Raw genomic sequence first — 26174 nt, forward strand, 5'->3', positions numbered from 1 at the left:
TGTCTGTGATTCCGGTGCACTCTCATTAATATGTATATGGCGCTACTGCGCCGGATATTCCATGCACCGCCGGCGCAGGCCTTACGCCGGCCTTGCGCCGAGCTTCATGAATCCCGGGGAAAATTTTCTTCCATGGATTGTTTACCAATGACCTAGAATAAATTCTTAGTTCTTTGATTTTGATTTCCATCAGTGCTGAAGTCCTTAATAAAGTGCAGAAGTCTTCCAATGTAGGTGATGTATTTGAATTCCATCTTCTCTGGATTTGACGTGGTGGGGGCAGATTTACATAATGAATGAGGCTAAGGAAAAAGACAACTGCACATGACCTGTGTCTGTATAACATCTTCCATTTTGGATTTCATGATGCCCAAAGACTAAAGGACCAAGTGCTGAGGCACTATTTGTCATGTGTCACTGTTTATTTTGATGATGTTCTCACCTACTCAGAAGATGGCAATTCTCACCTTCCTAAAGTGCAAACAGTACTAGATTCATTAAGGCAAGCTGGGCTTATTATCAGTACTCCAAAATATAAAGCTTGAATGAATTGGAAAGGGGTTAATTAAGCTCCAGGAAAAAAAAATAGAGGATGTGAAAGAATAGCCAGTTTCACAGTCAAAAAGGCAGATAAGGGATTTCTTCTTGTGTGATACTATAGAAAGTTCTTCCATAGTTTGCATCAGTAGTGTGTTTCCTGATTAATGTCATGAAAAAAGATGCCATAATGGGTTTGGTGGACACCAGTGGCTGATGAAACATTTCAGAGGTTCACAAAGACTATTTTTGCTGATCCACTTTTGGTGTTCCTTGAACTATTCACTGATGCTTCTTGGGTTAGGTTAAGGGCAGTGCTCATCCAAAATTTAGCAAATGAAGAACATCTAGTCTGTTATATGAGCAGAAGGCTGAATAAATTTGAGAGAAGATACTTCACAACTGAGAGGGAATACCTGGCTATAATGTGGGCCGTAGTGTCCCCACGGTACTGTCTATTTGGCAGAGAATTCTCATTGGTTACAAATCACAGGTCCCCCCTTTGTTGGATTTATCAGCAGAAGGAATGCAATATCAAGATCTACTGGTAGGCTCAAGCACTCCAACCATTCTGCTTTCATATTCAACACTATCCAAGTATTCACCATCACCATGCAGATGCCTTGAGTTCACAAACTTCCACTGGGCTTTTGGCATATCATGATGGCTTTACTAAAAATTGCCTAACAGATAGGAAGGTTAGGCAAAGGTAGGGACGTGTAGTAAGCCGGTGCTCCTGGTGGAAGGGAAATATGATTTCTATGTGTAATAGAACACAGAAATAAGGAATAAGTAACTGCTCCATTTAAAGTGGGGGATCTACTACAAGCACCTGAGTCCAAGACTCTTAAAGACCACTATCTCACAGCCAGGGACTTGGGCATCTTGTTTCTCACACAGCCAATCACTTCCTCTTGAACTCAAATAATTGTTCAGTCAAAATACAGCAGCTGTGCAGAGACAGTGAAAGCTGCCACTTCTTGCCACAATACAGTAGATGAGTTCAGGCAAGGTTGGTGTAGCAGCCGATAGTAACGGGAGTAGGAGAATGTTGGGAAGGTAATATAGGATTTTGGGTAGTGATCAGGAGTGGAATTTAGATTTGGGGAGCAGGAAGAGATTTTTAGGTTAGGAAAAGACTGGGGACTTTAGGTTTATGGAACAAACAGGGAGTTTTAAGTTTAAGGAGGGGTAGTGGAGATTTAGGGTTAAGGAGCAATCAGAGACTTTAGGTTTAGAGAGGGAGAGAGAGTTTTAGGCTTATAAAGCAGGAGAGAAGTTCAGGATTAGGGAGTGATCAGTGACATTAGGTTTAGGGAGGAGCAGAGAAGCTTTAGGTTTATGGAGCAGCTGTGGACATTATAGTTTGGGAAGGGGAGTGCTATGGTTTGGGTTAGGGAATGAGTGGGGGTTCTAGAGTTACAGTTACTGTTGTGGTAGAGCTATGCAGTCTTGGGAGGGCTAGGTAATTAACTAGGATCAGGCTAATGGATAGCAGAACATTTGCCAGTTAGAGCAAGTGGCAGTTAACAAGAGTGTCATGGATTGCTAGCATGCAATCACTTGTAGTAGACTCTAAAGTGACATACCCATAGCCAACATAATGACAGCCAGCTGTACACCTGCACTTTTTAAAATCAGGAAACCTGCAGCATGTCTAAAGTAGTCAGTTCACAGTCTAGAGGGGTCTGAAGTATTTTGTGAGGAGAAACACCCACAGAGACAGAAGCACTTGGCTCTCAGATGAGAGTCCTGGTTGGAGTTTGATACTGGAGTGGAAACACTGGAAGCTAAGACCCATCATCACTTAACTGTTGAACAGCCACTTAAACGATTTTAAATAGCTTAGGCAAAAAGATACTGATCAAATACCTTATGTTTCCACTCATGGAAGTCCTTGTAAAAAGATACTTTGAACTGTCTGCTGTCTGGGACTTTAGTAAAGACTTTTTGTTGTTTGCATGCTGTTTAAAGCTGACCGCACTGAAATCTGTTTTCAAGTCTTAATTAAGTGATGTCACCAAAAATGGCCAATTAATTAATCTGTTTTCTTGTAGCAAAACATCGTTCTATATTGTTGCTGTTTGGTTTTACACTATTTGCTTTCTTTGTTTCTGTTTGGCCAAGCTAGCATACCTTTAATGTTTATTTGAATAAAGGACTGTTTTTTTTTTTAAGTGTGTCTGATGCTCAGACGTTCTAGAATATATATACTGTAATTTAATCTTGGATTTAGAAAATGATGTATATGACTTTAACTTGTTGCTGGTGTTTACTGCATGGCAATTCTAAAAGTATTGCTTGCATTAGCTGCTAATGAGAAACTAAATTACCAAAATTGTATTGTAAAAAGACAATGGTCCCTGTTCAAAAAGCTTATCGCAAGTTATCCGTTTCTGACTCGGAGATAGGCCTATCAATGTACTTTGGCAAGAAGGTGTGCAGCACCACAGTAGGCTATCTCCACAGCCAATACTAATGAGGCACTCTGTGGGAGAGGCATATGCTAATTAGCCATGTGATCTCCTCCATAGATCCCTGCAGTAGGGCATTTATGCAGTACTTCCTGGCAGATCTTGTTAATGAACACAGTCAAAAGCTCATGTTCACCCATCATGGTAGAGGTAAGTGCTGGAGAGTTTAGCAGACAGATGGTGCTGGGTGGTTGTGAGTGTTTGTAACTGTGTGTCTGCCTGGGAAGTTCCATTAGTGGGGTTAGTGAGGCGGTAGGCTAGGTGGGGGGGGTGTCATATCTGCATAATCCTCTAAAGTAACAAGCAAATCCTGTAACACTGAGAGGTGAAACTAGACACCAGAGATACTCTGCATATTGTGCCTTAAAGACACTTAGAAAAAAAAACTAAGATATACAAAGTGGTTTGGCAGGAATAAGAGATAACTAGGGATAACTCTTTTCACAGTGTGCCTTAACACCACTTAAAAAAGACATTGGTCGGGGAAACTAGACACCAGGGATACTCTATGTACAGGGTTTGACCAAAGCAGCAAGGCTTTCAGGAGTGGCCACAGTGCCACTAAAACAAGCATAACTACTGTCAAGATGTCAAAAGTATTTTCTAAAGGACCAGCCACAATGAAAGGTATTAAAATATTTAATGATAAATAATAAAACAGAAAACAGGAGAATACTGAATACAATAAAGAGTTTCAGTTAGAAATATAATAAATTATACAGTTGGATAGTTTCTCACAGATGCAGAAAACAATACTGAACTATTTTCATTAAATGTCCTTGACTAACTAAAGAATTACTGTTCCCTGACTACTTACTAAAGCAAGGCAAGCTGATTTGTGCTGAGTGTCTTACCACAGCAATAGCCAGATGTCTCTCTTTGTCAGTGTGGATGTGTGAGATATATATTCTGTGAGGAAATGTTTCGTCAGATTTTAAATAGCTGTTTTGAGGGTTCCAAAGAAAACAGACACTGGCTAGAGGGTGACATCATCTCCAGTCACATGACTCTGGTACAATATACACACACAGCTTTGCTAAGATCTGTGGCAGCATCTGAAAGCTATAACACAATTTCAAACTTTCCACACTTCCAGTATTTTTTGATGAAAATACAAACTTGATCAGTCACAACAATACATCCTAACATACAGGCATACATTCTTTCTGTCCAGCAGGATCTACTGTTGATACATTTTTAACACAAGTAACTTTACAAATATATTTTTAACTCAAACATCTGTACAAATTAGTGTGATAGTCAAATAACATAAAATTCTTTACAAAACTCCAGCTAGCTGTGCTAGCATATGTACACATGCACCACCCTACTCTCCCTGGCACAGATGGCACTACATCATAACATCACAAACAGATTCAGATTATATGACAATGTTTTAATAGTTGGAGAAACTTTAGCCAGTTTATAGAGAAATTAAAGGTAAGCTGGAATAATATAAACAGGAATTGCAATATGAAGTGAGAGAAAAACAGGCTTATTGTATATTTAGAAAGAAAGCCAGGGGAGAGAAACTGATAGATGTAAAGAAGTGAGTGAGGAAGGGAGAGTAAGGAGATGTAATGTATGAATAGATACTTGTTCACATTTAGGGACATAGTTTTTCCTGGTGTTAAGCAAGAACATGGGAGAATAAGTTGGGAAAAACGTTTTTTAAGGGTTGAGCATGACCTGTGAGTTACAAAGTCATGTTTTGGTTGCTGTTAAAGCTTTTTTGGAGGTGTGCCAATGTTTCAGATGTGCAAATGAGTGTGGAGTCATCTGCATATTGTATTTGAGGGACCTGTTATGTAGATGTGTGGAGGGTGGTGGTGAGAATGTTAAAGAGAAGTGGACCAAGATAGCACTTTGTGGTACACTGGTGGTGACTGGGAGGTATGGAGAGAGGGTAGAGTGCTATTTTACTGACTGATACAAATTGGATAGTTAGCTTTTGAATCACAGAAGGGTGGGCTAAGAGACAGATCAAACAAGGACATTTCAAGTTGAAGTTTTCTGTGACAAACTGTGTTGAGGGCCTTCGACAAGTCTAGAAATAAGGAGAAGACTAGTTTGTCATTATCTTTAGCATTATTGACAGTATCTCTATAGGTTAGAAGTGTAGTGTTAGTATGATGGGAAGGATGGCAGCCATGTTGTGTGGGGAATAGGAGTTTTTCCTGCAAGTGATAATTTAGCAATTGTTTATGAATACATTGTTCAAGTATTTTGGAGAGTAGGATAAGATTGCTATAAGTCTAAAGTTAGTAATGCCTGTTGAATTTCCTTTGTTCAGCAGGATATGTGTAACTTTTTCCTGAGAGGGAACGTGGAATTCCTGGATTGACCTATTTATAAGGATTGATACAGGGTAGGCAATGCTATCAGCTACTATTTAAGGTTCTTGCTTGGAAGTTCATTAGCTAAAACAGAGCATGGCTTGAGTTTGTTTATATAGGATGTGGACACAGGTTTGAAGGTGAAAGCAGATGTGGTGATACTTGGCTGCCTGGTATGGTTAGGATTAGATGTTGAGGAATCCTTGGTAAGAGATGCTATGCTATCTATGAAAAAGAGTTGAAATATATTGCAGTTTCAAGTGTTGAGTTATTGGGAGAGGGGGTAGGGTTGAATATAAGGCCAAGATGCAAGATTTCTTTAATGGATGTCCAGAACTTTTTAGAGTTGTATTTACTAATATTCTGAAACTTATTATAGTATAGTTTTTTTCTTCATTAATTTGCTTTTTAGTACGATTGTGAAGCATTCTTATGTTTTCAAAATATTGGGGCGTTTTATATTTTTTCCATTCTTTACATACATTTTCTCTGTCTTACATTAGCTTTCTACTCTTTTTGAATAAACAAATTGCATTACTGGTTTTTAATCTTTTCCTTTAAGGAGGTGCAAAGCTGTTCAGGATATTCAGGAAATTTGTACTGAATTCATTTACAGCATCATCTAAGGGGAGTATTTTAGGAGGTTCCACTTAATAGATGAAAGGGTAGTAATGAACATTTCTGGGTTAAACTTGAAAAGGTTGTGTGCTGTTTAGGTTTATGTGTGAGATGTCTAGTTTAATATCTCCAGGTCTTTTGGTGTAGCAGTTTCAATGTTCAATGCTCCTTTTGCCTTCTTTTCATGGACTACTATAACTGGTTTTCTCGCATCTCTTTTTTGAACTGTTGGTAATGGGTAATCCCATGTGATATAAACTTTGTCATTCTCCATGATGTTTTGTGGCTCATGTTTCATTGCTTCTCAGCTACTTCGACATTGTAATGTTTGCACAATCCCCAGTGCAACAGTCATGCCACATTATTATGCCTTTCAGTATACAGGCCCTCTGCCATTAGTGTAGCACACCCAGCAACAAGACGTGCAACTGTTTTCATTTTTGTTTTACAGAACCTGCATTTGTCTGTTTCTCCTACAGGTTCAATGGACTTTGTTTACCAATGTCCACTGTCCTGGGCCACCAGTATTATCTTTTCATCTTTGGTTTAAATTCACCTCTCTTTAACCATTCCTGTGTCAGATCACGATCAACATGAGATTGTTCCAGAAGTCTTCTGTACTTGCAACTATATTTATACCTTTTCTGTATCTCCTGCCTTCTCATCTGATCCTTCTCCTTGCATTTTTTCATTTGTTTTTTTTTTTTTTGGCACATTCAGTCATTGCCTGATTTTTATTTACTTCTGGTTTGGCTTCTATTGCCACTTGACACAGATATGCTTCTGCTAAACAAAGTAGGGAAGTCATCTTAGACTGTTTACCTCATGTTAAAAAACCTTGACTATGTTTGGTTCTTGTGAGGTCAGCAGATATGAATGCAGTCATATGATTGCAGATCTGTACATGTAATCAGTTTTGAGGAGATCTACACTTCCATCAAAATGAGAAATATATCATCTTGGTATACACTAATTTTCATATACTATTTGATAAGTGCAAAGCATTTTTCTTGTTTTCTTGTCCAACTAATCCAATACTTTTTCAGACCAGTCATTCACCCAAAAGCTGTAGGTTAGAACAGGAAGAGCAAATTGGTTTATAGTTTGGGCTTTGCTCTTAGATGTCAAGGCTATTTTCAGTATTTATTTTAGTCTTCTGAAATATTCTTTATTGAGTTTTGTTCGCAATTGCTCATGTTTTATTTTTGATCCTTCATCAGTTCCCAAATATTTATAGGCTTCCTCTTGCTCAGGTTTTTTTATATCACATTCCTGTCCCAGACTGCTATTTTCTAGGTGCTGCAATTTTTGCCTCTAATTTTTGATCTGTTCCTCAGAAAATTTGTTTTTTTTCAGGCAAATCATTGAGGATTGAAGTTAATAAATAATAATAAATAATGATAGAGTTTCAGATTTCATATCCTTCAGAGAATATATAATTATGCCAACTCTGTCATTCTATCAACTTTCTAAGCTTATAGGAGCAATATTTAAAATCTGTCACAATTTTTAGGCCTTTGTCCCCCCATTTTTTTCTGACTTTGTCCAGTTGTTTTGTGCTGTGAGGTTCAGAGGTATGTGCTGGGCATCATTCCTGCCAGAGAAATCTATCACAGAAGCTGTTTCTCATCAGTATAACAATGAGTTAAATGTACTTGCAATCCATTTTATTAAACTACAAGACATTATTTTTCCTTGTAAGAGTCTATCTTATATTCATTCATCTATATATTAAACTGAATTATTTTTACAAAGATTGGTGCTCATAGCTGCTTTTGTGTTCCACACTGGAAGATAATGTGGGCATTTTGTGCAGATTATTAATACCAAAGTCTAAGACTAAAGTGAGTGTAATTTTACCTAATAGACAGAGAGAGAGACAAAAACAGCCACAGTGGTGCAACGGTTAGCGTTGTTGCCTCACAGCAAGAGGTTCTCCCGTTCGATTCTCGGCTGGAGCGCCTTCTGTGTGGAGTCTGCATGTTCTCCCTGTGGTCAAGTGATGCTAAAGTCATGCAGGTAGGTGCGAGTATGAATGGGCGTGCCTTCTTTGAAGGTTGGGCATCTGGCTGGCAACTCGGCACTGTAAAAATCCACTGCCAATCATGAGCGGACTGGAGTTCCGCTGTGACAACCCCTAACCGGGAAAAGCCGAAAGACTTTAAGAGAGAGAGAGAGAGAGACAATGAGGGAGAAATTTACTATGAAAAAAAGAGAGATGGTCTTGTGATGTGGTGGGATAGAACAATAACAAAAGAGTATCACAGCTGCCAAAGAGATAGTCAAAGTAACAATATAAATGGCTACCCCAAAGGCAGACATTTTTAAAACAACTAACCTGGGAGGAGGACCTTGAAGCATATTTATCACTTTTGAGCACTATGGCCACCATGAAGGATAGGACCAAGCCGATTAGGGTCACAATCTTATAAACTCATTTAACTGGACTTACAGCTTTTGCAGACACTGTGGATACTGATTACCAGGACAATGATAAAATCATAAAGGCTTTACTTGTCAGGTCTGTTGATACTTCATATACACAAGTACAAAAGTTTCATTGCTGGACATTTTTTCATAATAAAATGGCATGGTCACAACTGTGTAACTTAAAGCATAGCACTGATTTATGTCTATAGATAGAAGGCTATCATAACAATAAAAATGATAGAAATGATAGCAACTGACAAATTCAAAAAGTCTTTACCTATCATTTTAAGAAAATAGGTGTGTTAAACTGACCCTAAAAGCTAGGAAAGTTTTGTTTTTCTAGCAGAAATACTATTATGCCATGAAACTACATATAAATCTGAATAGTCTAGACCTGCAGTAAAACCTATGTCAGATGTTAACAAACAAAATGTAACAGCTGTAGACATACTCTATTTTAAATGTATAAAATGGTTACTTAGCTAGATTTTGTACTAATGATCTAACACCATTATACCAATGAAAACTGTAACGTCTGAAAAGCATACTACGAGTGATGTTATATCTCTAGAATGTAAAAAAGTATCTTCTGGAATGGTTGAGGCTACATTCTGCTACAATGCAACTGTTTAAATGAATTAAGTGGAGCGTCTTAATTAATGTCAGAGAAGCCAAGGACTGCTAGTCTCAAGCAGTATCATGGCACTTATAAAAGTGCAGTATGTATGTAAGATGAAAACTATTACCAAAAAGCTGTAGGAATTGTATGTATTCATCATGATAAGAAATAGTATCCTACTATTCAGAAGTACAAACTGAGCTTGAAATCATAATCCATCCATTTGATTTTATTCTCAATTTAGCACATGATATGAAAATAGGGAAATACATTATCCACTTTAAAGAGCTGTAGAGGCAATGGGATGAAGGTATTTCTTTTGACAGACCACTCTATCACTGCTGGGAGGAGAACTGGCAAGTGAATAAGCCTACAAATTTGCCTCTGGCAAACTCAGAAAGGGGAGAACAACTAACAGACACATTCATTAGAGTGTTCATACACTCAAACTTCAAGTCATACAATACAAAAATATGGCTAAGGATGCAAATATCAGAATAACTTATTCCAGCTTAAGATAGATGTCAGACCACACCTCTAACAAAGCACCTTACAAGAAAAGAGCCACTAAAAGGAAGATGATTGCATACTAAAATTTTGTGGTTAGGAAGTGTTACAAAGCAGGGAATAAAAGTGCCGGTGCAACCTAAAATTGTTACAAAGCAGGTAATTAAAGTGGCCACTAAAATGAAGAGAAGGGAAAGACTCATTGAAAGGGTGCGTTCTAAGGAAGTGAAGTTAGGAAGCATGGAAACGTATCACTTAAGCCGAACAAAATGAATTCTAAACATTATGTCAAACTAAGACGCAAAGACCCGAAGATAGAGAATTATAAGTTGCAGTTTGGTATAGAAAAGGTGAAATGTAACCAGGGTAGTTAAAGAGGGAGAAGAAATACCTGGTTCATAGGTGTGTTAACAGCCAGTAGGGCATTTTAGGCCTAGCCATGCAGCCCAAATCTCTGACAAGTTCTTGTACATTTGATAAGTGTAAGCAGAGGCTTGGGAGATGAAACATTAAACGTAGGGGTCTGGGAGAATTTACCCTTTGCAGGCTGCCTGTGTCCATTAGAGACATAGGTGCCAAACCAGGGATGAATTTCCTATTCTCCATCCAATTTTCCAAATTGCACTTTAATTGGGTTAGCAAGGAACTCTGCTTCACATGGATGGGGAGCCTGTTCCAGAGAATTGGTAGTCTCTGGGATGCATCCACGTCTGTCCAGCAGGTCCTATTTATATCACAGGCAAGGTTTAAGTCTGAAAAAGGGTAATTCTGAGAATGGGAAATTCTGGTACTGTTTTGCAGATACGCAAGTGGTCCATCAGTGTGGAGTCTGACAATGCCTTGTATGCCAGGCATAGATTTCCCCTCAATAGCCTTTAGGAAACAGAATACAGGAACCAGACTTTCAGGTGGTCTGCAAAGGAAATGTTACTGATGCTCTGTTTTCTTTCAGTGGTGAACTTCTGTGGACATTCCTATTGTTGGATGTACCCGGTTAGGTACCTACTAAAGGGGGCATTATATTCAAGATAGGTCTGATGAATGCTGAATATAGTTGAACAATGACCTCCTAGAACCTGGATGTCATACCTTTGTTTTTAAGTTGCACAACATAGAATGATTTCCTCACTACTGAAGACACATTTGATCTCCAGGAAAGCTGGTTAAATTTTAAAATGGCTCAGTAAATAGTTGAAACTTTTTGAAGAGCAAGGGAAAATAAAGCTGGGATTGCAGGGAAAGAAACTGAAGCCATCCCATTATGTAAAGCTAATACTTAATATATATCCAGGGAGCTAGTCTTATTTTCCAGTGTAGAGATACTAAAAGAAACGCATACTGATCAGCACACACTGTTTATAAGAATAATGCAACAGATCTGCCAATGTTTGAAGATCAAGCAACTAAAAATCTCCATGTACCATTCCCAAGCAAATATATTGGTGAAACATTTTAATTAAATAATAAGGTCCATGCTACTTAAAATTATTAAGGAAGACAGCAAATAACCGGGACCAGTTCAGAAAAGAAGTACCATAGGCCTTGGCAAGGTCCAGTCATTTTCAGTTACTGTGTGGTACACAGCCTTGTAGATGATTAGACACTGTCAGAGTAGCTTGGGAGGAAAAGAAACTCAAATTTAATAGTGTCATAGAACACTACCTGCTGGCAAGACAGGCTGAAAATAGTGATGCCCATAGTATGGAGACACATGGAAAGAGATGAAGCAACTTACTAAGGGTTATAATGCAGATATGATGACGAAACAAGTTAAAGATGGAAACCGGCTGTTGAATGTCATTCCCTCAAGTTTGGGCTATATGACAATAGGAGAATACATGAGATAACTGAAGTGTTATACAGGTAAAAGATCAGCAGAGCTGCACACCATATCAATATTCTGAAACCATGGAATAAAATATAAACTTCAGTATTTAGTTTAGTATCAGAGATGAGAAAATATGGTAAAGATAGAATACTGACATTTGTACCTGTAGTTCAAACAGATTATGCAGTTTCCAAGCCACAAAAAACAAGAAAATAAAATAACTTCTGCTATAAAACAAGAAAGCATTTTCAAAAACTGTCAGAAGAACAAGTAGATACTGTAATGATTTTAAGAAGTTCAACAGTATTTAAAAATTTAACAGTTACACTATGTCCATGGGTGATGAGTAAAGAGAATGGCTGGAAAAGGCACAATTCCTAACTACAACTAAGGAAAAGACAACTTCTAAACCCTAGAGGGATTACTCCACAATATCATTCTATCATCTGTGCTACATGGGATCCTGGCAAACTTCCAAAAATTAATTGACAGTCTTGAGACACCACAGTAACTATTCTGCAGCTTATCTAGACAACATTATTACACTTAATAGGGATAGTACTAAACTCCCCGAAGCAAACATGAGCAACTGTGGAAGCCATCAGGAGCAACATAGGTATGGAGATTAAACACCTTGGCTGTGTGTTATTGAAAGAGGAATGGTTAAACCTCCAAAAAGAAAAGGTAGAAGCAGAAAGAAACTTGCCTATTCCAGAACCTAAAACACAAGTGAGGGCATTTTTGGGTCAGTAAGGTATTATACATTTTTGTCAATTTTGTAATGATAGCATACCTCCTCATATACATCACCAATGGAAATATGCTTCTCAAAATAAATTAGGCAACAGAAATGGACACTTCTTTTAGGCAGTTACAGGGAAACATTATATTCAAAACCTGTATTAGCATATCTTGACTTAAGTTAATCATTTATAGTCCATGCAGAAACATCTGAGGTGAGTTTAGGAGTGCTGCTTTCACAGACTTTTCATGAAGAAAAGCATCCAATCTGTTTCCTCAGTCAAAAGCTAAGCAAAGTAGAAGCTAAGTATTTGGCAAATAAAAGACTAGACATTCTGTGAAAATCTGGACAGTTGAGAGGTATGGATTTGGGATCTTCCAAATTATGTTGTTTTGTAGAAGGTGAATATATATATATATATATATATATATATATATATATATATATATATATATATATATATATATATATATTTATATATTTATATATTATTTCTTTATAGCATTAGCCATTGCTATCTGTCTATATACCTCCTGGTAACAATATTCCAGTTTTTGAATCTATTTTATCCTAGATCTTCCAACATGTATCATATGAGACAATCATACTAGGTGAAGTCAATATTGATTGGGATAAACTCTCCCCCACTTCACTAGCCTTAGTATTAACCTTTTTTGTTTCACTCAACTTGTTTCTACTCCCACCCACATCAATAAAAACTCCAGCTCCATTCTTGATTGGAACTTAACTTTCAGCCCTAATCAGTACCATAATCCCACCACTTTAACAGACTCCATAAGTGATCACCTCCCTATCTCAATACTAAGACTACCTTCACAAACCCCAAAAGCCCACCTTTATAGAGACTGACGCAACCTGTCCAACTCCAATGCAGAAATTTTCAACAACTAACTCTCCCTTCTCAATTTGCCTCACCTGTATTTCCTTCCTCTAAATGATGCTCTTCTTGAGTTTAACAATATTTTCCTACACATACTAAACACCCTAGCATCCATCAGGAAAATTAGGATCAAATCTAATCCTGTACCCTGTCTCTCTAAAGATACCCTTTCCACTATAAAACTTAGAGAAAGTAAGTGAAAACAATGGATAAAGTCAAAATCTTCTTCTCTCCTCCATAAATTCAAAGAACTAAGAAACTTTACTAAAAAAACTTACTATCCATGACAAGAAAAAATTCTATCAAGAAGCTCAATCTACCCACACTTCAAAGCCAAAACATTTTTTGGTACACCATGAACAATATTCTCTATCCAGAGAAACCTTCTTCCCCCAAACCTACCCCAATAAAACACCTTTGATACCACCACTCTCCTAAACAATTACGCCATAGACTCTATCAGCAAACTAACTCCCCAGACAAAAATGAATCACAACCCCCCCAACTGCTCCACCACCTACTTCCACACAGCCTTCTCCCTGAAACCTGTTTCCACTGCCTATATAAAATCCCTTTTGCAGAAACTTAAACCACATTCTCCTTCCTTCGACAACCTAGCCCCCCCCCAATTTCTCAAACTTGTAGCAAATTCTATAGCATATCCCCTCTCATTCTTAAACAACCATTCTATCAAAGAATCCTCAATCCCTGAAATTTGGAAATCCTTTTATACAATTCCACTTCACAAAGGAGGTAACTCCACCAATCCTTCCAATTTCTGACCTATAGCCATCCTCTCCCCTCTCTCAAAAAGTCTAGAGAAGTGCATTCATAGACAATTTCTTAAATATGGACTTCAGGAAAACCTTCTCACTCCCTCTCAATACGGATTTAGGCCCCAACACAGCACATCCACAGCCCTTCTATCCTTCACACAGACTATAGCAGAGGAAAGAGATAATAAATTGGTGTCATGTCTATTCCTTGACCTCTCCAAAGCATTCAACACCATCTCCAACCTAAGCCCCTTACTAAACTAACTGAACTCAACTTCTCCACATCCGCTACTATTTGCTTCTCTAATTATCTTAACAACAGAAGGCAATCTATTAGATGGCATATCTCCTGCTTGCCTTTCTTATCTATCCAAATGGGTGCCCACCAAGGATCTATTCTTAGCCCCCTTCTCTTTAATATTTTTACTAACAAACTATGCTCTGACTGCTATACCTCATCTCTGATCCAATATGCCAATGACACTACTCTTATTACCCTCTTTGACACCACTACTGACCTTCACTCCCTTACCCAGCTTCTTTTAACACCGTTGAACACTGGTTAATCAATAACTAACTCATCCTTAACCAAGAGAAAACTAAGCTTCTTCTTTTCCTTGCAAAATCTTTGTCCAGCCTTAAAACTTCCTTCTGTCTCTCTTCCCTAGATAACACCATCATTCATGCTGACTCCCATACCAAACTTCTAGGAATTACAATTGACGATCAACTGAAATTTGATGTTCATATTCAACAAACGAAAAATTATTTTCCATCACCTTTAGGACTTGACTAGCTCAAGCTACCTCCTCTCCTGCCTACTCTATGCTTCCCTTATATTTACCCAACTCCAAGCAAATCCTTAAACCAGACTTGAACAAACTTAAAACCAGATAGCCAGATTGGCCTGTAACTTCCCTTACAAATCTCATCACTACCTTGCCCTTAAACAACTACAGTGGCTTGAATTCCCTCAACTACTCCAATTTTCTTAGCTACAGATGACACATTCTCTACTTTACAAAATCCACCCTCCAATTCTTATACAAATCTTCATGATCTCGCCGTAGTGCTGACCAACCACTACTTGACACCTACTGGCCAAACAAAACTATATGCAGATTAGATTATAAATGCTCCATATCTCAAACTTGGAACAGACTCCCAACTAATATAAGTTCTATACAATCCTCAATCCATTTCAAAACAGAATTGAAAAACTACCTTGCTAACTCTCCCTCCTGTACCTGTTACCACCCTACCTAACATATACTCCCCCAGTCATTAGACAACAACAATTCTCCTCTCCTTACTTTAATATAACTTAATAATAACTAGTACTGTGGTACCTAAGCTATGCCACTGAGCAATCCTATACTTAAATCTTATCTTTTCTCTTCCTTAGCTACTATACTTCCCACACCCCCTCCTCTCATAACTGTTTCCTTTCACTCTCTTGACTCTCCTAAAAATTCCTCCCCAGCACACTTCTTCAATTCTTCAACCCTTCTATTTAATACTTCTTCTTCCTCTCTACCAACTTGGTTTAGTATTAAAGATGTTTTGTGGCTTATTTTGTTCTGATGCTCTATTGTAAATCCACATTTTTACTCCATGTTTCTACGTCTAGTATTTTTCAACAGTTCTTTTTGCTGAATTTTATCCTTTGTTAATTTCCATTATGGCATGAATGTATGCAGTTATATATTCATAATCATACTGCTTGTAATGTAACTCTATTATTGTTATTTTTTGTTTGTGTGGAGCTTTTCTCCTTGGGTCTCCACTGAAAATGGGCCACCAGCCCAGTTGGACTAACCCAGTTAATAAAAGACAAAAATAAATAAATAAATTCACCATCCTTGGTTAAAAGTGGATTTAATTGACAAGTGAAATTTCTTTTCCATTTGGTCAACAGTGCAGTGTTTGAGATTGTACTTCTATGGAATTAGGGAAATATCACTTTTCCTCACTTTTGCGTAACCTTGGAGGTAGGCAGTATGTGTGTGTGTATATATATATATATATATATATATATATATATATATATATATATATATATATATATACACACACACACACACACATATATATATATATATATATATATATATATATATATATATATATATATATATATATATATACATACATACATATATATATATATATATATATATATATGTGTGTGTGTGTGTGTGTTTGTGTGTTCACCAGCAATCACTGTCATCTTAAAAAACCCATTGAAGTAAATGAAACACGTGTTACTTTTGTAATATATAGCCAAATGGAAGAAAAAGGTAGAGTTGATCGAATGTCAACTGATCTCACATTACCAGCTTCTGTGTAATATCATATAGCAGAAGGGATCAAGGTATTGGAAATGAGGAAATTTGATCTTTCACGTCTGTAATGTGATATATATGTATATGTGTGTGTATAGGTCTACTTCACATAATCGATCATCCAAATGTTCGATTTTTATTTTGCCGAGACCATGTGATTGAACATTTGAATGTTTGACAATGTGAAAAAAATAAATAAACAAACAAACAAAAAAAACAAAATAGTGCTAGCAGGGAGGCAAGCCCCCCTGCACCCCCACGTTCTGGTGTGAAATGTAAGCAGAGTTTAATCTAATTATATTATTTTTGTCTTTACATTAGTGCCTGCAAGTAAAGAGCCATCATGACTTCATTTATCCACCTGTAGAAATAAAGACTTAATTGTGTGCTTCATGAGGAGTTGCTAATACTATTAGACAGAAAGTAAATTCAAAGTGAATTGCTGAGTGATTTTTCCAGGATCCTTTTTGGCTACACTCAAGAGGAAAGGGATACAGAAGCTAGAAGCAGTGCAAAGCAACTGTGAGAAATAAGTAAGTGCAATTACTTGTTAAAACAAGTTTAAAAATACATGTCTGGCATATTAAACAGTGGCAAAATGACAAGTCACCTGAAGTGTTTTGGCCAGGTAATATGAAAGTGCTGCAATGTTATTTACTAGACATGCACAGTGAATGTGAGGAAAGAAATTACTGAAGCAATTAGTCTTCATGGAAAAATTATGCTGAATTTTCAAACTTCAAAAAAAACATATCTTATTGGATTTTAAAGATAGAAATGGAATCAACAATCTGTAAGTCATTGTGGTGTTCTTAAAATGTGAAACAGCAATTAATATTCAGAGTGGTTGAAATCTCTGTGGCAATACACAGTCTATAGTCAGTGGTTTGCTAAAAAGAATTACTGCCCTGTGTTTTATGTGAAAATAAGTTAGTTGTATTATTGTACACTGGGATGTACTGTGGAAAAATGTTTTATTTATTTATTTTTTTTGCTTGTGAGAGTAACAGGTCTGGCTTTTCTAAACTGCTTAGGTTGGGAAACAATGACTGGGCTGCATTGCATGGTTTAACAATGGTCTAAACATTCACTCTAAGCAATGTGCAAGTTACTACTGAAACTAATGGTGTGGCATTTCTGAAACTGTTCAGAAGTACGTACTGTAATTGATGCAATGCTGTGATATTTCTGAAACAGTTCAAAGGCATTACTCCACACATTTAAATGCAGTAACATTTCTAAATTGTGTTGGCAGGTCTGTGAAGATCTGTTGAGGAAATGTGTAGCCTGCAAATAAACTGCATATTAGAAAAAAGGTGCATAAATAAGTTGGTACTTTTAAATTAAAAATGCAATTTAATTGTTGATGGTTTATAATGGGCAGAATGAAAACATAGCAAGCAGCACAAATGAAGTCAGAGCATGGTTTGCAACAACACTGACAAAGAATATTGTATAAATGAAAGAGACATTTCTTGCATTTGTGATTAAAGCAAATACAAATCACTAAACTGTATTGCTTATTGAACAAAACTGCATTACTTCTGAAATATGCTGTCTTAGTAAAAAAAAAAGTCCTGCTGGTTAAGAATTTAAAGAAAAGAAGAAGATAGTGTGCTGAAACACTTAGAAATGATGAAACCTTTTAGAGCACTAAATTTTACTAGGTTCTACCTGTGGCAAAGTGAATACAGCATTAACTCATACTAGGTGCTGCCTTTGAGAAAGTGTATAGTTTCATACAGTTATGAATCTTACTAGGTAGTACATATAATAAAATATATAACTCTATGCAGCACTGAATCATGTTCGGTCCCATCCTAGCAGAGGTAAAAGTCCTGTAACAGGATGTATACAGCACTGAATTGTGTTAGGTGCTGGCGCATGTCATATAACAGGATGTATACAGCACTGAATTGCATTAGCTGCTGGTACAAGTCCTATAACAGGATGTATACAGTGCTGAATTGTGTTAGGTGCTAAAAAAAGTCCAATGGATGTATACAACACTGAATTGTGTTAGGCTCTGGTACAAGTCCCATAACTGAATTTATACAGCACTGAACTGTGATGGGTGTTGGTGCAAGTCCTATAAGAGGATATGTACAGCACTGAATTGTGTTAGGTGCTGGTACAAGTCCTATAGCATGATGTATATGTTAGGGGCTGGTAAAAGTATCATAACAAGGTATATACAGCACTGAATGACACCATCCCCCACTCTGGAATCATAGATAAACTTACTAAGTTGGGCATTAATCCCTATGTCACCCAATGGGTTGCTAAATGGCTTACTGATAGAACCCACACTATAAAAGTAGCTGACTCCAAATCCAGCTCCAGACAAGTGACAAGTGGAGTACCTCAGGATTCAGTCCTGGGGCCGCTCTTGTTTGGCATCTACTTCTCTGAAGTACAGGTCAACACTAAGGGACTCTGGCTAACAAAGTTTGCAGATGACTGCAAACTGGGAGCCATTATTGAATCCCCAAATGATGTGGATACTCTACAAAAGGGCCTTACAGAAACAGATGCTTGGTGCTAGAGCCATGGGCTCAAGCTCAATGCCAAGAAATGTATTGTTAACCCCTTTGGGAAAAAACATGTATCCATGAATTACCATATAGGTGGCAGTACACTAAACACAGAAAGTGTGATAAGAGACTTGGGGACACAGGTGGACAGTGGTCTCACCTTCGATAACCACATCGCCACAACAGTCAGGAAATCCTTCTATGTGGCACACCTCATCACGAAGGGCTTTTCATCCAGAAAAAGGAGGTCATTGTCCCACTGTACTCATCCCTCATTAGACCCATTATAGAATACAACGCCCCATTTGGTATGTACCTCTCAAGACATCTGCAACAACTGGAAAGGCCTCAGAAATACCTCACTAAAAGAATCACAGGCCTAAAGCAGATGCCCTACGCTGACCGCCTTAAAAACTCCAGCTATACTCTGTCGCATATCGTCTACTCAGAGGCGATCTCTGCTTAACATACAAGGCCATGTCAAACCCAGAGCTGTTGGACATGCTACACTTAAAGAAATCCCAATCCCTCAGAGCTACACGCTCCAGGGATCTAAACCTTGTCATCACAATAAAAAAAACATGCTGGAGGGATAGGTTCCTGACCCAGAGACTCCCCAGACTCTGGAATAGATTGCCCATACATGTCAAGCAGAGTGCCTCTTTGGACCTCTTCAAAAGGAACCTTGACGATTGGATGGGAGAAAGGAAATTCACCCCAGGGATCACGTCAGTCGCCCTGCTAGACAGGGGTCCAGGAAAGTAAATAATGTGGGAAGAAATAGCCAGGGAATTGTTATGGCTAGGCTTGTATAGGCCCTAGGGCTGATAGCCTAGTACCAACCTATGAACCTATGAACCTAATTGTGTTAGGTGCTGGAATGAGTCCTATAAGTAACAGGATGTATACAGCACTGAATTGTGTTAGGTGCTGGTACACATCTGATAACAGGATGGAAGCAGCACTGAATTGTGTTAGGTGCTGGAATGAGTCCTATAAGTAACAGGATGTATACAGCACTGAATTGTGTTAGGTGCTGGTACACATCTGATAACAGGATGGAAGCAGCACTGAATTGTGTTAGGTGCTGGTAGAAGTACTATAACAGCATATTTACAGCACGGAATTAGGTTAGGTGATGGTACAAGTCCTATAATAGAATGTATACAGCATTGAAATGTGTTAGGTACTGGTACAAGTCGTATAACAGGATGTCCTATAGCAGGATATGTAGAGCACTCAATTGTGTTAGGTGCTAGTAATGGTCCTATAAGAGGAAATATAAAGCAATGAATTGTGTTACATGCTGGTACAAGGCCTATAACAGTATGTATACATCACTGAATTGTGTTAGGTGCTACTACAAGTCATATAACAGAATGTACACAGCACTGAATTGTTTCTGATGCTGGTACACGTAGTATAGCAGGATATGTACAGAACTGAATTGTTATGTGCTGGTACAAGTCCTACAACTGGATGTATAAAGCAATGAATTGTATTAGATGATGATATAAGTCTTATAACAGGATGCATACAGCATTGACTTGTGTTAGGTACTGGCAGAAGTCCTATAACAGGATATATATGCAGCACTGAACTGTATTAGATCCAAGTACAAGTCCTATAAAAGGATGAATACAGTACTGAATTGTTTGGGTGCTGGTACAAGTCCTATAACAAGATGTATACAGCTCTGAATTGGGTTAGGTGTTGGTACAGGTCCTATAACAGGATGTATATAGCACTGAATTGGGTTAGGTGCTAGAACAAGTCCTTTTCCAGGATGTATACAGCACTGAATTGTGCTAGGTGCTGGTACAAGTCCTATAACAGGATGTATACAGCGCTGAATTTTGTTAGCTGCTGCTATAGGTCCTATAACAGGATGTAAACAGCACTGAATTGGGTTAGATGCTGGTACAAGTCCTTTGACAGGATGTATACAGCACTAAATTGCATTAGGTGCTGGTACAAGTCCTATAACAGGATGTATACAGCGCTGAATTTTGTTAGCTGCTGGTATAGGTTCTATAACAGGATGTATACAGCGCTGGATTGTGTTAGCTGCTGGTACAGGTCCTATAACAGGAGGTATACAGCACTGAATTGGGTTAGGGGTTTGTACAAGTCCTTTGACAGGATGTATACAACACCGAATTGTGTTAGGTGCTGGAGAAAGTCCTATAACAGGGTATGTACAGCACTGAATTGTGTTAGGTGCTGGCACAGCTCCTATAACTGGATATGTACAGCAATGAATTGCGTTAGGTGCAGGTACAAGTCCTGTAACAGGATGTATAATATATATAGCATTGAATTGTGTTAGGTGCTGGTACAAGTCCTATAACAGGTTGTATATAGCACTGACTTGTGTTTGGTGCTTGTACAGGTAATATAACAGGATGTATACAGCACTGAATAGTTTTAGGTGCTGGTGTATGTCCTATAACAGGATGTATACAGCAATGAATTGTGTTAGGTGCTGGTACATGTCATATAACATGACATATATAGCATTGAATTGTGTTACTTACTGATACAAGTCTTATAACAGGATGTATATAGCATTAAATTGTGTTGGTTGCTGGTACAAGTCATAAAATAGGATGTACACAGCAATGAATTGTGTTAGCTGCTGGTACAGGTAATTTAACAGGATGTATACTGCACTGAATTGTGTTAGGTGATGGTACAAGTCCTATAACAGGATGTATATAGTAATGAATTGCGTTATGTGCTGGTACAAATTCTAATAACAGCATATATATAAAACTGAATTGTGTTAGGTGCTGGTACAAGTCCTATAATAGGATGTATACAGTGCGGAATTGTGTTAGGTGCTAAAACAAGTCCTATAACAGGATGTATGCAGCAGTGAATTGTATTAGGTGCTGGTACAAGTCCTATAAAAGGATGTATGCAGTGCTGAATTGTGTTAACTGCTGGTACAGGTCCTATAACAGGATGTATACAACGTTAAATTGTGTTAAGTGCTGTTACAAGTTATATAACAGGATATGTACAGCCCTGAATTTTGCTTGATGCTGGTACAAGTTCTATAACAAGATTTATACAGCACTGAATTTTGTTAGATGCTGGTACACGTCCTATAACTAGATGTATACAGCGCTGAATTTGGTTAGGTGCTGGTACAGTTCCTGTACCAGAATATGTACAGCAACGAATTGTGTTAAGTGCTGGTTCAATTCCTGTAAGAGTATGTTTATAGAATTTAATTATGTTAGGTGCTAGCACAATTCCTATAACTGGATGTATACACTACTGAATTGTGTTAGGTGCTGGTACTAGTTGTATAACAGGATATGTACAGCATTGAATTGTGTTAGGTGCTGGTAGAAGTCCTATAACAGGATGTATACAACAGTGAATTGTGTTAGGTGCTGGTACAAGTCCTATAACAGGATGTATACAGTGTTGAACTGTGTTAGGTGCTAAAATTAGTCCTATAACTGGATGTATACAACACTGAATTGTGTTAGGCACTGGTACAAGTCCCATAACTAAATTTATACAGCACTGAATTGTGATGCGTGCTGGTGCAAGTCCTATAACAGGATATGTACAGCACTGAATTATGTTAGGTGCTGGAACAAGTCCTATAAGTAACAGGATGTATACAGCACTGAATTGTGTTAGGTGCTGGTACACATCTGATAACAGGATGGAAGCAGCACTGAATTGTGTTAGGTGCTGGTAGAAGTAGTATAACAGCATATTTACAGCACGGAATTAGGTTAGGTGATGGTAAAAGTCCTATAACAGAATGTATACAGCATTGAAATGTGTTAGGTACTGGTACAAGTCATATAACAGGATGTCCTATAACAGGATAAGTAGAGCACTGAATTGTGTTAGGTGCTAGTAATGGTCCTATAAGAGGAAATATAAAGCACTGAATTGTGTTACATGCTGGTACAAGGCCTATAACAGTATGTATACATCACTGAATTGTGTTTGGTGCTACTACAAGTCATATAACAGAATGTATGCAGCACTAAATTGTTTTTGATGTTGGTACACGTTGTATAGCAGGATATGTACAGCACTGAATTGTTATGTGCTGGTACAAGTCCTATAACAGGATGTATAAAGCAATGAATTGTGTTAGGTGATGGTACAAGTCTTATAATAGGATGTATACAGCATTGACTTGTATTAGATGCTGGCAGAAGTCCTATAACAGGATATATACAGCACTAAACTGTATTAGGTACTAGTACAAGTCATATAAAAAGGATGAAAACATTGCTGAATTGTTTGGCTGCTGGTACAAGTCCTATGAAAAGATGTATACAGCTCTGAATTGGGTTAGATGCTGGTACAGGTCCTATAACAGGATGTATTGTCTGTATTAAATGTATTTTGATGATTATGGTCTTGTGAAAGGACTTATTACTGTTTTTATTTTTATTTTTAATTTCATATATTATATAGGAAATAATATTTATCATAAAAAAATCACAATTTTTAAACTTGAGCTTTTATATAAGCTAATTTGAGTGAGTCCAGGTCTCTTTTACATCACATTTGTATTATAGTATTTGGCAAATATTTTGTAAAGTTTGCTAGTTAAGGTTTCAAACCTTTTAATTTTGTTTATTGCAATATGATTAATTGTTCGTGTTTTAACGAGGGTGGGGGTGGGGGTCACATGATGCAATGAAGATTATTTAAGCACATGGTTTGCTTATTTAAAATGTTCTGAAGAAGCCTGGTATTGATACCAGGAGAAAGCGCTTAATGTATATTTTTTGCTGTGACTATCCAGTGGGTGTTCGTTCAGACTTTTGTATCGTTTATTTTGGATTAAAGGAACATTTATCAAGTGGTCATTCTCCTTTGAAACTTGTTAGGATACATATAGCATTGAATTGTGTTGAGTGCTGGTACAAGTCCTATAATAGGATGTACACAGCAATGAATTGTGTTAGCTGCTGGTACAGGTCATTTAACAGGATGTATGCAGCACTGAATTGGGTTAGATGCTGGTACAAGTCCTTTGAAAGGATGTATACAGCACTAAATTGTGTTTGGTGCTGGTACAAGTCCTATAACAGGATGCATACAGTGCGGAATTGTGTTAGGTGCTAAAACAAGTCCTATAACAGGATGTATACAGCAGTGAATTGTATTAGGTGCTGGTACAAGTCCTATAAAAGGATGTATGCAGCGCTGAATTGTGTTAGCTGCTGGTACAGGTCCTATAACAGGATGTATACAACGTTAAATTGTGTTAAGTGCTGTTACAAGTCATATAACAGGATATGTACAGCCCTGAATTTTGCTTGATGCTGGTACAAGTTCTATAACAAGATTTATACAGAACTGAATTTTGTTAGATGCTGGTACACGTCCTATAACTAGATGTATACAGCGCTGAATTGGGTTAGGTGCTGGTACAGTTCCTATACCGGAATATGTACAGCAACGAATTGTGTTAAGTGCTGGTTCAATTCCTGTAAGAGTATGTTTATAGAATTTAATTATGTTAGGTGCTAGCACAATTCCTATAACTGGATGTATACACTACTGAATTGTGTTAGGTGCTGGTACTAGTTGTATAACAGGATATGTACAGCATTGAATTGTGTTAGGTGCTGGTAGAAGTCCTATAACAGGATGTATACAACAGTGAATTGTGTTAGGTGCTGGTACAAGTCCTATAACAGGATGTATACAGTGCTGAACTGTGTTAGGTGCTAAAATTAGTCCTATAACTGGATGTATACAACACTGAATTGTGTTAGGCACTGGTACAAGTCCCATAACTAAATTTATACAGCACTGAATTGTGATGGGTGCTGGTGCAAGTCCTATAACAGGATATGTACAGCACTGAATTATGTTAGGTGCTGGAACAAGTCCTATAAGTAACAGGATGTATACAGCACTGAATTGTGTTAGGTGCTGGTACACATCTGATAACAGGATGGAAGCAGCACTGAATTGTGTTAGGTGCTGGTAGAAGTAGTATAACAGCATATTTACAGCACGGAATTAGGTTAGGTGATGGTAAAAGTCCTATAACAGAATGTATACAGCATTGAAATGTGTTAGGTACTGGTACAAGTCATATAACAGGATGTCCTATAACAGGATAAGTAGAGCACTGAATTGTGTTAGGTGCTAGTAATGGTCCTATAAGAGGAAATATAAAGCACTGAATTGTGTTACATGCTGGTACAAGGCCTATAACAGTATGTATACATCACTGAATTGTGTTTGGTGCTACTACAAGTCATATAACAGAATGTATGCAGCACTAAATTGTTTTTGATGTTGGTACACGTTGTACAGCAGGATATGTACAGCACTGAATTGTCATGTGCTGGTACAAGTCCTATAACAGGATGTATAAAGCATTGAATTGTGTTAGGTGATGGTACAAGTCTTATAATAGGATGTATACAGCATTGACTTGTATTAGATGCTGGCAGAAGTCCTATAACAGGATATATACAGCACTAAACTGTATTAGGTACTAGTACAAGTCATATAAAAAGGATGAAAACATTGCTGAATTGTTTGGCTGCTGGTACAAGTCCTATAAAAAGATGTATGCAGCTCTGAATTGGGTTAGATGCTGGTACAGGTCCTATAACAGGATGTATTGTCTGTATTAAATGTATTTTGATGATTATGGTCTTGTGAAAGGACTTATTACTGTTTTTATTTTTATTTTTAATTTCATATATTATATAGGAAATAATATTTATCATAAAAAAATCACAATTTTTAAACTTGAGCTTTTATATAAGCTAATTTGAGTGAGTCCAGGTCTCTTTTACATCACATTTGTATTATAGTATTTGGCAAATATTTTGTAAAGTTTTGTAGTTAAGGTTTCAAACCTTTTAATTTTGTTTTTTACCATTTTTAATGATGAATTATTATTGCAATATGATTAATTGTTCGTGTTTTAACGAGGGTGGGGGTGGGGGTCACATGATGCAATGAAGATTATTTAAGCACATGGTTTGCTTATTTAAAATGTTCTGAAGAAGCCTGGTATTGATACCAGGAGAAAGCGCTTAACGTATATTTTTTGCTGTGACTATCCAGTGGGTGTTCGTTCAGACTTTTGTATCGTTTATTTTGGATTAAAGGAACATTTATCAAGTGGTCATTCTCCTTTGAAACTTATTAGGATACATATAGCATTGAGTTGTGTTGAGTGCTGGTACAAGTCCTATAATAGGATGTACACAGCAATGAATTGTGTTAGCTGCTGGTACAGGTCATTTAACAGGATGTATACTGCACTGAATTGTGTTAGGTGATGGTACAAGTCCTATAACAGGATGTATACAGTAATGAATTGCGTTATGTGCTGGTACAAATTCTAATAACAGCATATATATAAAACTGAATTGTGTTAGGTGCTGGTACAAGTCCTATAATAGGATGTATACAGTGCGGAATTGTGTTAGGTGCTAAAACAAGTCGTATAACAGGATGTATACAGCAGTGAATTGTATTAGGTGCTGGTACAAGTCCTTTAAA

The sequence above is a fragment of the Protopterus annectens genome, chromosome 10.part0 (assembly GCF_019279795.1).
Source record: "Protopterus annectens isolate FY-2018-M chromosome 10.part0, PAN1.0, whole genome shotgun sequence".
Taxonomy (NCBI): Eukaryota; Metazoa; Chordata; order Ceratodontiformes; family Protopteridae; genus Protopterus; species Protopterus annectens.